The sequence below is a fragment of the Diabrotica undecimpunctata genome, chromosome 8, assembly GCF_040954645.1.
Source record: "Diabrotica undecimpunctata isolate CICGRU chromosome 8, icDiaUnde3, whole genome shotgun sequence".
NCBI classification, from domain to species: Eukaryota; Metazoa; Arthropoda; class Insecta; order Coleoptera; family Chrysomelidae; genus Diabrotica; species Diabrotica undecimpunctata.
This window is the reverse complement of record NC_092810.1, coordinates 6,588,436-6,606,669: the sequence shown is the minus strand read 5'-3', so window position 1 is coordinate 6,606,669 and position 18,234 is coordinate 6,588,436. Positions and strand designations below refer to the sequence as shown.

Sequence of the window (18,234 nt, the reverse complement as noted above, 5' to 3'; positions counted from 1 at the left end):
CCACATCACAACAATGTAAAGTTTTATTATGTTATACCAGATATTTAAAAAGTTATAACCAATATTATCTGAAAATCGTATCAAGTTTAACTCCCTGTATAATTACAAAGAAGTATAGGAACATTGATCTATTGCAACCATAGTTTTTTAATAATTGTTAAAACTTATAAAACATATTCGTTTTTATAATATTCGTTAAATCAAATACAGGGTAAGTCAAAATGCAAGTACATTATTTTCTTGGTAATTTTAAATAGAACACCCTGTATTTTATATCACTATCAAAAAGTACAAATATCGTACTTCAAATTTTATAAATTACTCCCTATCCCTAAAGTTATCAGTTTTCTAGATATTTTTATTTTTCTATCAAAGTATTAATTTGGTAGATATTTTGACGTTTACCAATAATAAATTTTAATTCAGTAACGAAATAGCGACACATAAAAGAAAACAATTTATTTGAAATAAAATTTATAAAAAATAATAGTAATTTTAACTTATCTTACTTAAATAAGTTGTCCAAAATGACCTCCCAAAACATCTGTGCATACTTGAAAGCGGTCATTGAAAGAGTTGCTTACATTACCTACTAAGCATTTGTAAAGAAATATTTTGAAATGCAATTCGGTTTCTATTTTTCATAATCCCTTCTTGTTGGTGGTATTTTATATACTTCGTTCTTAACGTAACCCCCGAAAAATGAGTCCATTTTATTGAATTCCGGTGACCTTGGGACCACCTTACCAGTGCGGTTAAATCGATCTTTCAATTTTTCAAATGTATCTTGTCTAGGTTGCCGCCTATCTAAAAACCATTCTTGATAAGTTCTAGCTGATAGTAATATATTTTTCTTGCATTCCCCCAATATCCAGATCATATCTACCATTTCATCAGTAGTAAAATTCATTATTGCTAATTTAAATTGAATTAATTACTGAATTACTAAATAATAATTGTTGCTAATTTACGGTGTATCCCAATACTGAATTAATAAACAATAATGTCCGACTGGCCGACTCAAAATAATTATTGGTAAACGTTAAAATATCTACCAAATTCATACTTTGATAGAAAAATAAAAATATCTAGAAAACTGATAACTTTAGGTATAGGGAGTACTTTATAAAATTTAAAGTACGATATTAGTACTTTTTGATAGTGATATAAAATACAGGGTGTTCTATTTAAAATTACCAAGAAAATAATGTACTTGCATTTTGACTTACCCTGTATTTGATTTAACGAATATTATAAAAACGAATATGTTTTATAATTTTTAACAATTACTAAAAAACTATGGTTGCAATATATCAATGTTCCTATACTCCTTTTTAATTATACAGAGAGTTAAACTTGATACGATTTTCAGGTAATATTGGTTAGAACTTTTTAAATCCCCGGTATAATATAATAAAACTTTACATTGTTGTGATGGGGAAGTGAAGCAGAAAAAAACAAAAGTTTGGTCTGTCACCATCTTATGGAACAGCCTGTAAGATTGTAACTAATTTTAAAACTAATCCTTACACTAATCAATCACCCTGTATATATATATATATATATATATATATATATATATATAAACATATATTTTAAAGTAGATGACTTTAAAATTATATTGCCAATATTACTGAGTTGCATTCTTGGGACGACTTTATTGTAGGATAGTTCATTCGATAACATGAAATTAATTCTAACTTAAAAAGAATAATAATAAATTAATAAAGAATAGACATTAGAAAAATTATTTTAATTAATATTTCCAAAGCAATACTATTTTTAGAAACAATTGAATAGGACAATTTGTTGTTTTCATAAAATCTATTATAAATAAATTATTTACAATTTTATTAAAGAGGTATAAATAATTATAAATATTTATGTTTTTAAATAAAAATTATCTCAAATATTATAATAAAAATTGAAAAAAAAAATTTAAGCAAATTAGATAGTTTATTTAACAATTTATTGAAATAATGCATATTCGTAATGTACGCAAACAGTACATACAAATTAAAAAAGGAACGTTGAAACCCATAAATAAGAACCAGCGATACAGCTAACAGCTCCTTCCCCCTCCCTTCGGCTTCCGTGAGTTTCGAAGCCAGCCGATTTTAATGACCACATTTTGAAGCTTTGTAGACGATTTCTTTGAAGGACAATCTTTTTAGAATTTGGTAAGTTAAAACTATAAAGTATTTTCTTTTAAATAACGCTAATTAGATTTATTAATTAGTATAAACAAAGCTGCTATGAATAAAATAAAAAAAGAGGCTAACTTTGTCCCAAATTATTTTAGGACAAATTTTTTTTTCTTTTAAATTTGTGAAAAAATTCAGGCTTCCTAAATATAAAAAAAAAATAATATTCTTGCAAGCAATGGTTAAAAAGTTATTCTAATTGTTTATAAGCAAAAAAGCGACATGTTTTTGCAAAATTATTCTGCAATATTTAAAATTAATTTTCTTAATTTTTTTTTAATGTTAATAATAGAATAAGTCTTCTTCTTCCAGAAACTACCCTTACAATTACTAAAACTATATAATTTTCTGACTTAACATAACATAACGGATAAACAAATAAAATAACTTTTAATTTATTTGACTGATCACTTTGAAATTTTAACCATATTTTGAGCACTACAAGGCACAGCATTCCATGAAATATAAATGTTATAAGATTATTTTCAAAAAAGTTATTAACATTTATAAAAAACCGAAATTTTTGACTTATTTTGCAATTTCCTAAGCAACAAATAAGGATAGAAACATTTAGTAAACGCGATTTTGAAGTATTTTATATAACTTAAAAGTTTCTTCTCTTGTAAAATTTGTTTAAAATGCTTCACTTTTTGCCGATAGACGAAAAAAGCAAAAATTTTCCGTTTTTTGACCTTAATTTGTTAATAACTAATTAAGTCCAAAAAATTGACTGCAGGAAACATATAGGTTTTTGTTACAGAGGACCATACTACTCAAAACAAGTGTCGTTTGCCTGGCCGGACAAGTGTCATGAAAAAATGCTTATTTCCCTGGGCTATAATAGTAATTAGAAGTAATAAATTATTCTGATAATTCATTTTCTTTTCACTGAAAACTTTTCTTTTCAAAACTTTTACAACATTTATTATAAATTCTCTCCACTACAGCTGTTACGGCAGAGTGTCTTTCTCAGGTGATCTATTTTTGGTATGTGTTTACATTTTATAGTCTTCAACTGAATAGTTTGAGGAGGGTAGAATTGTTTGTCTCAAGTTGGCCATTCAACATTATGTCTGTATTTTTTAATTTTTGATTGATTGATCCCAAAGGATACTATTGAGAAGGGAAATTGCTTTTCTTGCTTGATTATTTTTCTTCCCAATTGTGTCGTCTAAGTTGCCGACACAATATATATGTATATGTTAATTGTTGTTAATCGGCATTCCCATATTTCTACATTTGCGCTTTCTTAGTTTTAGAGATTGTTCTAGATAAATTTTAAATATTGTCGGGGAGAGACAGCAGCCCTGCTTAAGTCCTTTATTCATTTGGAATCCACTTGACAGATTCTTAAATTATTAAAGAATAAAAAGATTTTTAGTTTTACAATTTGCTAAAATAATCCAGTAAAATAAGGCAAAAAAGGGGGCAAACCTCGTAATGAAAGATAATAAGCTGAAAATTTGCATACGTCTTTATTTTGATGGTATAAAACTTACCTCAAAAGTCTTATATAATCACGTGTCCGCGACTTAAGATATTAAAGGTCAAAGGTCACGAAAATGAGTTTTCTGCAAATATCTCGTTTCCCTTAAACTTTATGACATTTAAGGTGGTAAGAAAAATTGTAGAATGGAAAATTCTCTTCAATTTTTGTCTCAAGTACTTTTATGTACCTTCAACCCTTCTTAAGATAGAGCGCAAAGAGTGGAGGACCGCTTACCTGTGTATATGGTAACGCGAAGTCAGTTAGTAGGATTCAATAAATAATAAGTTATATAGTTAATTATTTACTTAAAATACTATTATTATCAATAAATTTTTATTATTTATTATTTAATAAACTATATTTATAGATATTAATTATAAAATATATATTTTTTATATAATATTTATTTTATTTTTACTCAGACTACACTAAGAACATTAAAGCAATGGAACAACTAAGAAGAACTGCCGGTATTTCAAAATCTTACGAACTCCGTTTTGATGAAACAATCAGCCATCGTGCCTATCAGCCAAGAACAATTTTTATTGAACACATCTAATAAAAAAATCTTTATAGACATGCTTATCGACAAATTAAAAGCTGTTAATATCACTACACAACAAGCCAGAGATGATGTTGATGTTCTCATTGTAGAAACAGCTATTGCAGAGTCTCAACATATAGGAAAAACTTCCGTCATTGTAGGAGAACATATTGATTTGCTAGTTATCTTGATAGGACGAGCTCAATCACATCAACAAGAATTTTTTTTTTTTAAATTGGTAAGGGTAATGCGGAGACAAAATTATATTCATCGAAAAGTTTTAATAAATACCCTCATTCTAAGAAACACATCTTATTTTTACACGCGTTTAGTGGATGTGATACGACTTCTGCGATTTATAGGAGAGGTAAAATATCGTTTATTAAAATGTTCGAAAAAAATCACCATTTACATTAGTCACCTTAACTATTTCAACAAAAAAACTGCTCTGTACAAGAATTATTTGAAAATGGAGTACGTATTTTCTTAGCAGCGAATAATGCTCCAACATCAGAAGACGATATAGACTCTTTTCGATACACCCACTTCATCAAATCAACAAGACTCAACAAACCAGTGCAGTTATCAAGTCTTCCACCTTCAAGTGCAGCAGCTCGTCAGCATATCATTCGTGTCTATTATCAGACCCAAATTTGGTTGGGAAATGATTTAGAACCCCAAGAATTCGGCTGGCAAAATGAATTTCTGGAACCAATAACAACATTATTACCGCCAGCACCAGAAGAACTGCTGAATACAATATTTTGCAATTGCAAGAAAGGTTGTGGTTCTAATTGCGGATGCAGGAAATCAGGATTGCAATGTACTTTAATTTGTGGGCAGTGTAATGGACAATCATGTCTAAACGCTTCATCAACTTCAGATGATTTCAATGAAGAACGTGAATATGCACCTGATATTCTTGAATATTTTTATTCTGATACTTTATTAAACGAGAATGATGATGATGAATCCGATATTGAGCAGTCAGAGGAAGAAGAAGAAGAAGAAGAAGAAGAAGAAGAAGAAGAAGAAGAAGAAGAAGACGATGAAGAAGAAAATTTATACAAAAATATTAACCATACATAATAAAAGAATATATATTAGGTATATTTGTAACTTTAATAAATCGATTATATATAATTTAAAAAAATAATAAATATGATTTTTTCAGTATTTAATTAAATATAAAAATGATTATTGTTGAATTCTGCACTTGATCTTAATTTATCGTATATACAGCTGTTAAAAATATCATTAAAGTTCATTTGAAATATTTCATGTAATATTGTATGTTTGTTAAAAATAAAATAAATATTATATAAAAAATATATATTTTATAATTAATATCTATAAATATAGTTTATTAAATAATAAATAATAAAAATTTAATGATAATAATAGTATTTTAAGTGAATAATTAACTATATAACTTATTATTTATTGAATCCTACTGGCTGACTTCGCGTTACCGTATACACAGGTAAGCGGTCCCCCACTCTTTGCGCTCTATCTTAAGAAGGATTGAAGGTACATAAAAGTACTTCAGACAAAAATTGAAGAGAATTTTCCATTCTACAATTTTTCTTATCACCTTAAATGTCATAAAGTTTAAGGGAAACGAGATATTTGCAGAAAACTCATTTTCGTGACCTTTGACCTTTAATATCTTAAGTCGCGGACACGTGATTATATGAGACTTTTGAGGTAAGTTTTCTACCATCAAAATAAAGACGTATGCAAATTTTCAGCTAATTATCTTTCATTCCGAGGTTGCATCGTTATTTTACCGGACTAAAATACCGGAAAGTTATACAATATACCGATAAATTTGATTAACGTGAAGTTGAAATAATTGGAATTCACGTATTCATTCTAAATATATAAAAGAAAAACTTTTCTGTTCATTCATTATAAACTGAAAAAGTTAATAATGTTATAAAAAATTACAGTATCAAAAGTTTGACAAACGATTTTATAAAGTCACGTTCTCAATAACACTGGGATTTGTGCGAATGCTTTTCTTTTTTTGTTTGAACCTTTTGATTAATTTTTAATGCAAGTCAACACAGCACAGTAAGAAATAAATTTATTGTCGTGCGTGGGGATTACTCAGTTCATTTAGATACAAATAAAATATTTATAAAATTTAAACAAAATATCCTTTCAAAAATCTAAGAAGAAAGTTCTCCTACAGCGATAGTTGAATAACTATTTTTTTTTAAATCGAGTATTTCTTTTTTTCGTTTAATAGTTTTCCAAATAAATTAAAACTAATATTTTTATTATCGCCTATGAGGACAAATTCGTTAAACATCCCGTGTTTGAATCGGTATCAATAAAGTGTATGAATCATTTCGGCTTATCGCAGCCTCATCAGACACTTGGGCTGATACAAATTCAAACTCAGAAAGTCCAACGAATATCTCCTAAAGCTTCACCACTGCAGTGGTTAGCATCCAGAGGCGCCACCTGCTTTGGCGGGCATGAAAGAAAACGATATAATAATATCGTTTTCTGTCCTCTGGGCTATACGAAATGTATAAAAGTTTAAATCTTCTAGCAAAAGCTGCTATCGCTTTGTTGAATTAAATGACAAATTCATTAAACGAATTTGTCCTCATAGGCCATTTAGTCTCCATATGTAGTATTTATATGTAAGCTTTATAAGAAAATTAGAGAATTAGCTGGAGTAGCAAAACGAAAAACCTCAAGCATATTATTGGATAAACAAGAAAACATTTTAAGGGAGACAGAACAAAAATTAGGAAGATGGAAAGAATATATAGAGGAATTATTCCATGACCAGAGACAGGAAAATATATATGAAGATAAGGGACCTGAAATAACAAAGTCAGAAGTGATTCATGCAGTAAAGTCAATGAAAAATAATAAAGCTGCTGGTCCAGATGAAATACCAAGTGAATTGCTAAAACAGGTCAATGAAAAAAACATAGATCTTTTAGTCCAACTACTGAACACAATCTATTCCACACGAATCATTTTACGTGAAATGCTGACATCAATATTTATTTGTCTACCAAAGAAAGTAAATGCCAAAGAATGTAGTGATTATCGAACGATCAGTCTAATGTCACATACCTTAAAAACTCTGCTAAATATCATCCATAATAGAATACACGCTAAGCTGGTGATGGATATTAATGATTCCCAGTTTGGATTTTGGAATGGAATGGGCACAAGATAGGCACTATTTTCTTTTGACGTGCTGACTCAAAGATGTTTGGATGTTAATCGAGATGTTTATGTATACTTTATAGACTACAACAAGGCATTCGATAAGGTAAAACGACTTATAGAAGTACTCAAAAACAAGAATCTGGATGTGAGGGATGTAACATTGATATCAAATTTATACTACAGCCAACGATCAAATGTGAAAATTGAAAGAGAAGGTTGCATACTGTCGCTGTTATTGTTTAATGCTTATTCTGAAGAAATCATACAAGAAGCTTTGGTAAACGAGACAGTCGGCATAAAAGTGAACGGAAGTTTAATTAACAACATTAGGTATGCCGACGATACAGTCATAATAGCCGGCAACTTGGAAGACTTAGAAAGAATAATGAAAAAAAATATTAAGATATGGTGGAGAATACCACCATCTTACCATCAAAAAAACCAAATTCATGAAAATTAGCAAGAACAACAATACAAACGAAATATTAACGGTAGGCGGCCAGCAGATTGAGAGAGTAAAAAGAAACTTATTTGGGAACGATAATCACAAAAAATAACGTGAAAATGAAGATTTTATGCAGCAAAGATCTGACATTGGCCCTCAGAATAAGGCTAATTAAATGCTATGTACACAGTGTACTCTACTATGAAGCTGAATCATGGACATTAAACCGGAATACAATAAATTGTATGTGGACATTTAGAAGATTGTTAAGGATTCCATGGGTAGATAGAGTCACGAATACAGAAGTGTTAATGAGAATAGGCAGAGAGAGGGAAATGGAAAATACAATAAAAGAGAGAGAGGCGAAAGATACAACGTCTTGAGACTCATAATTCAAGGAAAAGTAGAGGGTAGGAGAAGCGTAGAAGACGCGTTTCCTGGTTGAAGAACCTGAGGGCGTGGTTTGGTTGCAGCTTAAGGCAATTGTTCAGAGCAGCTGCCTCGAAGGTCAGAATAGCCATGATGATTGCCAACCTTCGTCGCGGAGATGGCACTTAAAGAAGAAGAAGATGTAAGCTTCCTAAACATACATTAATACTATTATTATAGACTAGACTTAAGTACTATCTAGCTATATTTCATCGCAGGGTGTTTAAAAGTAGATGATAGAAAACATAATTTTGTTTTACCTCGTATAAGGATATAAAATTGTTACTTAAATACAAAAAAAATTAGTTTAGATAAAAGTTTGTTAACGTTTTAAAGTGATCGTTTTTCGCGTAGTTGAGAGTATTTCTAAATCTATCCAAATCTAGACTGGCACATATTGTTAAAAAATTCTAGAATTAGAAACCAGTTAACTCGAAATGGTTGAATTGTAAAACAAACACACCAGACTAAAAAACATTCACGTATTTAGTAAATTAAAAATACACCCATTTTACTCTCAACTGCTCTTTTATTCGTTTAACACAAACCAGAATTTAATTAAAAATCAAACTTTAATTATTTTTCTTGTTTTATTATTGATGGATTTTTCCCCAGAGGAGATCCGTCAATAATAGAATCGTAATTCTTCGAATCCTTGAGGATTGATTCTGATCTTGAAAATGAAAATTATGTTCTGAGTTATCTTTGCTGGTGAAGTGAGGATGATTGATTGGATATTAATGAAGTATATTGGTCAAGTTCATGCAGAGGCGTACTTTTTCTATTTAGAAAAGTTTTAGTTTGGCAAATAAAAGCAGTGTATATTGTTTCTTTTTTCCTTGGGTATGTATATTGAATAAAAGAACACGTATTAAACAGAAAAAGATTTCTGGCAAAGCTACGGTAAGCAGTTCACTGGATGTTTTGCAATGAGTCATATATTCTATTGAGCAGTAAAAACAATGTTTCAGAAGATATTTTTTATAACGTTTTCGAAACTATTACAGCTTAGCTGTTTAATAATTTTTGGTAAAATATTGTAATAGTTATAATTAAGGCAATTTTTATCTGAAAGACGTAATCTACAGCGATGTGTTCGTAAGTAGTGACAGTTTCGCGTATTGTGAATTGAACATTAGACTGCTATATTCAATGGGACCTTTTCAGAACTTGAAATATTAACAGATTAGGTAGCGGCATAATTTTAAATTTAATAAAGAAAGATAAATCCTTATAGCTTTTTTTTGTATTCTAAAAATTTAAAGTGCATTTGTTGAATTGCGCCATATAATTAATCCATAGTTTAGGTGAGAGTGGAATAAAGAAAATTATGTAATTTTTAATGTTTCAAAGTTGACAACCCTTGCTAGTTATACTGCGTTCGTAGTAGAACGAGCACTTCTGAATCCATATTGTGAGTTGCTAAAGTAATTATTTGGCTTAAAATAGAAATAAAAGTGTTGTTTGATAGTCTCTTCTTATTTCACTAGAGTTTGTACTACTAGTATTACTTAGAAAACGTAGTAATTAAGCTCATTAACATCCACCACGCTCCTGAAAATAGACACAGATCTGTTTACCCCCTTCCAGAATTAGTAAATCCTTTGTTAGCAGCTATAGACCTGAATATAACTACCCCCATCAGTACTTCCAATATTCCTTCATGGACCAAAAAGCTAACTCGACATAAAATGGAAGACACTTCTAACCACCTTCTTAGACAATTATTTCAAGAAGCAATTAGTGCAAAACGGTACAATCAAGTTCTTTATATCGACGCATTTAAGGATAAAAAGAATACTGGGTAAAAAGACTTCTCCTAATACGAAATATCTAGCTATATGCACAGATTCTCTTTCTTCAATTCAGTCCATTGCCAACATATACTCGATAAATCCGATAGTCCAAAAAATTCAACACATCTGTCAATAAAACCACAGCAGAGGAATATCAATAACTATTCTTTGGACCCCATCTCAGCCCACCCACATCATCATGTGAGGATCAATGAAAATGACTCCGCAGATATCGCAGCAAAAAAAGCAAGTTGTTCTGACCTACGCCTAGAAAATTTAACTTCATCAAGATCTAGCAGCAACCATAAAACAAAACACTCGTAAAACATGGCAAAACAATTGGAATGGACAAAACACAAAACTGCACATAATCAATCCCACTGTATACTCATTTAAAATACCTACAATGACTATATATTTTATAATGAATATCTATAAATATAGTTTATTAAATAATAAATAATAAAAATTTAATGATAATAATAGTATTTTAAGTGAATAATTAACTATATAACTTTTTATTTATTGAATCCTACTGGCTGATTTTGCGTTACCGTATACACAGGTAAGCGGTCCCCCATTCTTTGCGCTCTATGTTAAGAAGGGTTGAAGGTACATAAAAGTACTTCAGACAAAAATTGAAGAGAATTTTCCATTCTACAATTTTTCTTACCACCTTAAATGTCATAAAGTGTAAGGGAAACGAGATATTTGCAGAAAACTCATTTTCGTGACCTTTGACCTTAAATATCTTAAGTCGCGGACACGTGATTATATGAGACTTTTGAGGTAAGTTTTATACCATCAAAATAAAGACGTATGCAAATTTTCAGCTTATTATCTTTCATTCCGAGGTTGCATCCTTATTTTACCGGACTATAATATTAAGTTGTTATTATAAGTTTCGGTAAGAAAGACTGCCGAAAAACCAGGATCATTATTAATATCATAGAAACAGTCCATCTTTGTATTAGCTAGAGCAAGTAGCTGAAATGTTTGATTAGTGTTAACAAATTCATGCTCAGAGTCAAGAAATAAAAATTAGTAGTGTGTAATAAAGGTTGAAAATAATACTTAGTATGTACAGGTTAATAATATAATATTTAAATAAACTATTTTACTTTGCCAAGCTCTGCGAGCAGAAATGTACAATATTTGAGCTGCTGTAGCCAAACGATCAGTGGGTAGAAAGAGTAGTTTAAAATTTAAGTAAAAAACAATTGATTTATTTATGGATTCATGTTAAAGGCAGAATAAATCTTGTGGGCAGCAGATATTGTGGAGCAACAAAAAGAGTTGACAATACTCCTAAAATCGTCTCTTTCGTCTAAAATGTTTCACTCTTTTTTCTGCTCTAGCATCATTTAATATATCACTATATTTCTCCAAATACTCTAAAAATAATTTTTTTTATATGACCTTATTATTATAAGTAAACGTTTTATTGTTGTTTTTATTTAATTAGTAGAAAAATAAACTCTTAACACATTTTACTAACATATATTTAAAAACTTAAAATCATTACATTTAACAACAATAATATCACACAAAAGCTAGAATTTCCATGAAAATATGTTCGCCATATTCTGGATATCTTAGAATCCAAGTCTATACAAATTATTTCGTACCTAAAAAATTATTTTACTTTAAAACTTTTATTAAATATTTTTGTGGAAATATAATATATAGGTAGTCCATAGCTGCGTATGCGGATGATGTTTATACCACTGAAATCAGGTATGTTTATTTGGCGGCTAAACAACTACTACGATCCAGTCGTAATGACACAGCATGAAAGAAGACTTTTGAAGATCTTAAGAAACAGACGCGAGTACTAGGATTGAAAAGAAATTAGAATAAAATCAAAGATATCTTGATGTCAAGAGCAAGATGAAAGAATAGAATCTCTTCCAAACAGGTTTTCACATACAAGCTACAAGCGAAGCAGTAAAATTTCCAGAAGATGTCAACCGCTAGTGTTGGCGAAACATCGAGAACTAATCTCAGAAGACAACGGCCTAACAGCCCAAACAAACAGTTTAACAAGTTAGACGATGGCCGTGAAAGCCTAACGCAGTTTATCAGGTTTTCACAGGTCTGAAAAGCTAGCAGAATTGGCGTACCTAGGATTCCTAGTAACTACTTAAATACCAGGGAGAAGTCGAAGATGCAATTGTACAAAACAATAATAATATTGTGACCTATTTTTGTGAAACATGAATACTGCTGAATAAAGGCAAACGTGGAAAGTTTTGATAGAAAAGTGCTCAAGAAGGTTTAAACTTGAGGAATTTTTTTAAATCTTATAGAATTCGTTGGCTTGGCTACTCGCTTCGAATAAGCAATGAAAGAAATACAAAAAATATCAACGAGTGAAGGCTGGCTAAAAATAGAACACAAGGCCGCCCTAGAAAACGTTGGTTGAAAAATGTCGAGAATAATTTCAGTATTACACATGCCAACAACGATGAAAATCTCTTTTGATACAATTACCTCTATCGTATGTATTTTAGTGTGCTAGAGTCCGAAAATCATTGCACAATTCCATTTTATTTTGTTTAACGAGTAGAGCAATCTAATGTTACTTGGTAATGAATTATACAACACCCTTCGTTCTTCTTCCTGTTCATTAATAGCTGTATAGTTCCTTCATTCTAATAAACATAACCTTACTTTTCAGTTTTTGACTCATACGCTTTAAATTATGGCTAGTCGCGGTTGTAAAAACTGTCAAAATGCATTTTATTACATATGTGGTGCTTTGTTATTAAAAAACATCAGAGAAACATAACTGACTTTGTAAAAAAGGTGTATTTTGCATATTTTGGTGTAAAAATTGGTGACCTTAACGGCAGAACTGGAAGAAAAGAAAACGATAAAGTAGTGGGTAGATTTGGAGAGGATGAACAAAACGACAACGGAGAACGTCTGATTGAATTATGCGAACTAAACAACCTAAAAATCACCAACGGATTCTTCAGACATAAAAATATTCATAAATATACATGGACGCAAGAAACACGAAAGCTGAAATCGATACTAGACTACATAATAATCAAACAAGATACCACAATAAAGATCAAAGATGTGCGAGTCAAAAGAGGAGCAGAATGTGGAACGGACCATAGACTACTGACAGCAAAAATGAGCATTAATTGGAAACATAACAAGACCCCCTCCACAGAAGAACTGTTGAACACTATAAGAGAAAAACAATACAATATAGAACTACTCCAAGAACAATCAATAAGAGAACTATACCAACAACGTCTAGACCAAAAATTAATAGAATTTAGATACGGCAACATCGAAGAAATATACGAGCATATAAAGGCGAGTATAAAGCAAGCAGCATTCGAAGCCCTTGGGGAAAAAGAACATATAACAAATAAACAGCACTATTATGAAATAAATGAACCAACAAAAAGAATAATTCAAGAAAAAAAGCAACTATACAGAAAATGGCTGACTACAAACAACGATGAAGTTTATAAAGAATATAGAGAAAAAGATAGAAAAGTGAAAAAACAAATAATACAGCAAAAAAATGAAGAATGGGAAAGAATCTGCTTAAATATTGAAACATATATAGGAGGTACAAGAACTCCGGAGTCATGGAAAGTACTGAGAGGATTGAAACAAAACTCAAAAGAAAAAATTAAATTGGGAAATATACAGGACAAAGAATGGAAGGACTACTAGAAGGAACTATTAACAGAACAAAGACCACAATTCATTGGAAAAGAAACAGGCGAAGACGAAGCAGATTCCCACAACAAGAAATAGAAATAACAGATAGGGAAATGAGAACGGCCATAAAAGCAATCAAAAATAAGAAAGCACCGGGACTTGTAGGCATCTCACCTGAGCTTATAAAATACGGATCAAAAAAATTACACCGGATGATACAATGGATATTTCAGAAAGCCATAAATGGAGAACAGCTCCCAAATGAATGGACAGCGGCATATATGACATCTATATTTAAGAAAGGAGATAGAAAACGATGCGAAAACTACAAAGGAATAAGCGTAATATCATCAATAGGAGGATTATATGGGAAGATACTGCAAGAAAAGATAGAGCAAGTGATAAAAGGCAAAATCGGGGAGGATCAGGCAGGCTTCACGGCAGGAAGATCATGAATAGACCACATATACACACTGGAACAACTGTTGGAAAATAAAAAAGCAAAAAATAGAGATATACACTTGGCATTTGTGGACCTGAGAAAGGCGTATGACTCTGTACCAAGGTCAGAACTATGGGAGGCAATGTATAAATTAGAAATACAGACGGAACTCATAGAAGCTACAAAAGCTCTGTATAAAGAAAATAAAGTGTCCATTAAAATGGGAACAAGAATCATAGGAGACTTCACCACAACAAAAGGGCTCCTGCAGGGTTGTTCCACATCTCCAACCCTATTCAAAATATACTTAGAGAAAGCCTTGACTACATGGAAAAGAAAATGCGAAGGCATGGGAGTACCGGTACGGAACGAATACCTATATACGTTAAGTTTTGCAGACGATCAAGTAGTGATTGCACAAGACCAAGACGACCTCAGCTACATGATGAAGAAACTACAAGAAGAATATACCAAGGCTGGCCTAGATATTAACCTCGCGAAAACAGAGTACCTATCTACAAGTGAAGAAGACATAGAAGATCTACAGATTGATGACAACGTAACAATCAAAGGAAAGGATAAATTCAAATACCTGGGGTTTATAATCACGACAAAGGCAACAACAGAGGAAGAAATTACACAAAGATTAGGACAAACAAGAACAGCAATCCGACAACTTAACTCAGTATGGTGGGATAGACACCTAAATATGAAGACAAAAACGCAGATTTATAAAACATTAGTGCGAAGTATTATGACATATGGGGCTGAAAGTTGGATCATAAACAAGAAAAACAGCAGTAAGATAGTAGCAACAGAGATGGAATGCCTGCGAAGATGCTGCAGAGTAACAAGAATGGATAGGAGAAGTAATGACGAAATAAAGCAAAGAACATCAATAGAAATAGACATACTAACATATATAGAACAAAAAAGACTAAAGTGGTATGGACATGTAAGAAGAACTAGCGACAGCAGATGGATAAAGAGAATAACCGAATGGAGCCCCATAGGAAGGAGGAAAAGAGGACGACCCCGAAAATCCTAGAGGAACGAAGTAGACGACGCCATGAGTAAGAGAGGACTAAACGATGGAGAACGGAACAACAGAGAGAGATGGAAACGGTTGAGCGAGGAAAGGCAGTGAATACTGTAGAATCCCTAAATATATATAGGTACAGATTAACAGTTTGGTTAGTTTTTTAGGCAAGAAGGGGATTTGGTCTAATGTCATGATATTGGTGGACTAATGAATGTGTATGTTATTAAGTATAATAAAGATGATTGAAGGCTTTTTATAGACTCTTCAAAAACAAGCTTAAAAGCTGTACTCTTACACAGTACGAATACTTATGCTTCACTGCCTTCAGCCATTCAGTCCATATGAAGGAGACGTATGAAAATCTTGACACAATTCTACAGAAACTCAACTATTAAGTTCACAATTCAATGATCTGTGGAGATTTAAAAGTTGTTTGCATTGGATTTACAAAGTTTTCATATTTTACTTGTGAATGTGATAGTAGAGCAAGAGAAAAACACTGGTCCACAAAGCAATGGCCCATAACAAATGTTTTAACACCTGACGAGAAGAAGATTGTGTACAAAACTTTGATAGATCCGAAAAAGATCCTGCTTCCGCCTTTACACATTAAGTTAGGCTTAATGAAACAGTTTGTCAAGGCCCTGCCTTAATATGGAAAACGTTTCAAGTACTTTAGTGGAAAAATGTTCCAAAGTGGAAGAAGTTTTAAGGTAATATGAAATACCCTAACTACGAGTTTATACTAGCTAATTTATTAGATAGATTTGGGATAATTAATGAGCTTTAAAATCCACTTTTTGCATAACCATCTTGACTTTTTCCCTGAAAATCTGGATGGGTGTCAGTAAAGAACAAGGCGAACGAATCCACCAGGGTTTCAAAGGACAACAGAGTGCATCGCATAGAAGAAAAAGCTGCTTGAGAAGTTTCAGAGGAAAAAGAGAAAGAAAATATAGAAGCATTGACTCCTTAAATGATTGGATAGACCTATACTATTACAAGATAAGAATAATTCTTTATCTGTTATCTAATTATTAGATAACAGGTATTCTTCTAATAATGTATCATGTTAATGTATTTCGATATTTTGTCTTTTTCAAGTTATTATAATGAATAAACCAGTGGAAAACTGTAGGTGATACGTAAAATTTAATTTCAGATTATTTTTAAGCACCAAAAAATACATAGGATTTACATTAATTTATCAGAAAAGTTTTCTAAATCTTTTTTTGTTGGCCTGTGTTATGGAAGTTTAGAACTGAAGAAGAGTCGCCAGTGGTAGAAGAAAAAGAAATGCAATTCCTTTTCTACACCATAATCCACAGAGGGTTGTAGATTTATTAATAAAAAAAGTCATTTACTGAATTCGTTTGATTGATTTGATTTGATAATCAAAAATCTTTTAAAACAAAGTTTTTATTTGAAAACCAACAATTACCTCAACTTTTGACGAGCTATGTATATGAAACTTATTATCAATATTAAAAGAAAATCGAAAATTAACTAAGAATATATTGAATTAGGGAACAAAATGATATACAAAATTAAAAGAGCAATAGATAGATCAAAAGCGAAAAGATCTCTAAACGAATTAATAGTTATGGTGATGATATTGATAAATTTAGACATTTTTATGTTATAATTCCAAGAAATTAAGTCCTATAGCTAGTACTTCTTACCCTAAGTTGCCTTAGGTGGTATTCTGTAGGCCACAAGTCTGACATGTGTCTTGGCCAATAGTGGCGAATCCAATAAACAGGTCTTACAGACCAATTAAGTCCAAGAGTATCATCATAATAATTTTTTGTATCGGGATAATATACCACTTTGCTGCCATATAGATGGTCATATTTAAGTTTAAGCATTTTTAGGAGAAAACGGTTTCTAGAAAAAAGAAAATTTTGTAAAATTGTAAATCCATGTAAGATTTTGTGCATTTTTAAATAACTTTTGCTTGTTATGTAATGTCAAAATTATTATAATAAAAATCCTACACTAGTTTTAATTTAAAAAGACAATCACTATGCTAAAATTTGATACTAAAATATTATTAGATAATACTAAATTTACGGTCTGACATTTAACTACAATTCCAAAAAAAATGTCGAGTTAAACCAATGGTGAAAACAATAATTTGAAAAATATATAGATGAAATAAAACGTATCACCATATTAGCATATTTGTTGATCTCTTGATTATGTAAAAACAGACAAAAAGTTTCTGGTTCGTATTTAAAAATGCACAAAATACTTTTCTTACCAATTTACGACCAAAATCACTTACTTTAAAAAATTCTCTTTCTTCTAGCACTTCGAATTGTTATATGAAACAAAAAGATAATCCAAAATAATTTCGGATGCTTTTGTTCACGTCAGAGAATGGGTGCAAAAATTTAAATGTTTGCCAAAAAATTAAAATTAATTGTGAGCTGAATGTGGTAGCAGGTTGTTTTTACGCTAATTTATATTGGGACGTGCCCATGAGATAATTTTTATTAATGATTCGATTAGTTTGAGCTTAATTTATGATTCGTTTTGAGCAAATAAATTGAATTATTTATATTAAGTAAGTGGTCGATGTTACGAACGATTGGCATACTATACTGACAATATAAGACCAAAGAGGCTTTTTGAAAAAGAAATCTAACATTAATCACATACCATCCATCAGAAAAATATTAGAAAAACAATGGAATACGACATAGACTGCCTTGTATATTCGTAGATTTTAAGGCAGCATACAATACTGTTGACAGACCCCAATTATATTCGGCAATGATCAAGTTTGAAATGACAAAAGGATTGGTAGAATGAATTAAAATGACAATAAGGAAAGTTGAATGTAAAATGCAGGTACAAGGAAATCTTTCAAAGCCATTTACAGCTAACAGAGATTCGGGACTAAACTTAACGGGTACGACGTATACCCGTAGACTACAAAGAATAGCA

At 30.9% G+C, this 18,234-nt stretch overlaps 1 protein-coding gene and 1 long non-coding RNA gene across 7 annotated transcripts in view; both read right to left on the bottom strand.

Annotated features, from left to right (window-relative positions):
* LOC140449211 (uncharacterized) overlaps positions 1-18,234 on the bottom strand; it is a 335,545-nt gene that overhangs the window by 201,107 nt on the left and 116,204 nt on the right. The window lies entirely within an intron of this gene.
* LOC140448263 (uncharacterized) lies at positions 11,589-17,723 on the bottom strand. The gene is made up of 3 exons (XR_011951669.1): positions 17,570-17,723; positions 16,965-17,169; positions 11,589-11,736 (listed from the first exon to the last, which is right to left on the bottom strand). It is a non-coding gene; the product is annotated as an uncharacterized lncRNA (long non-coding RNA).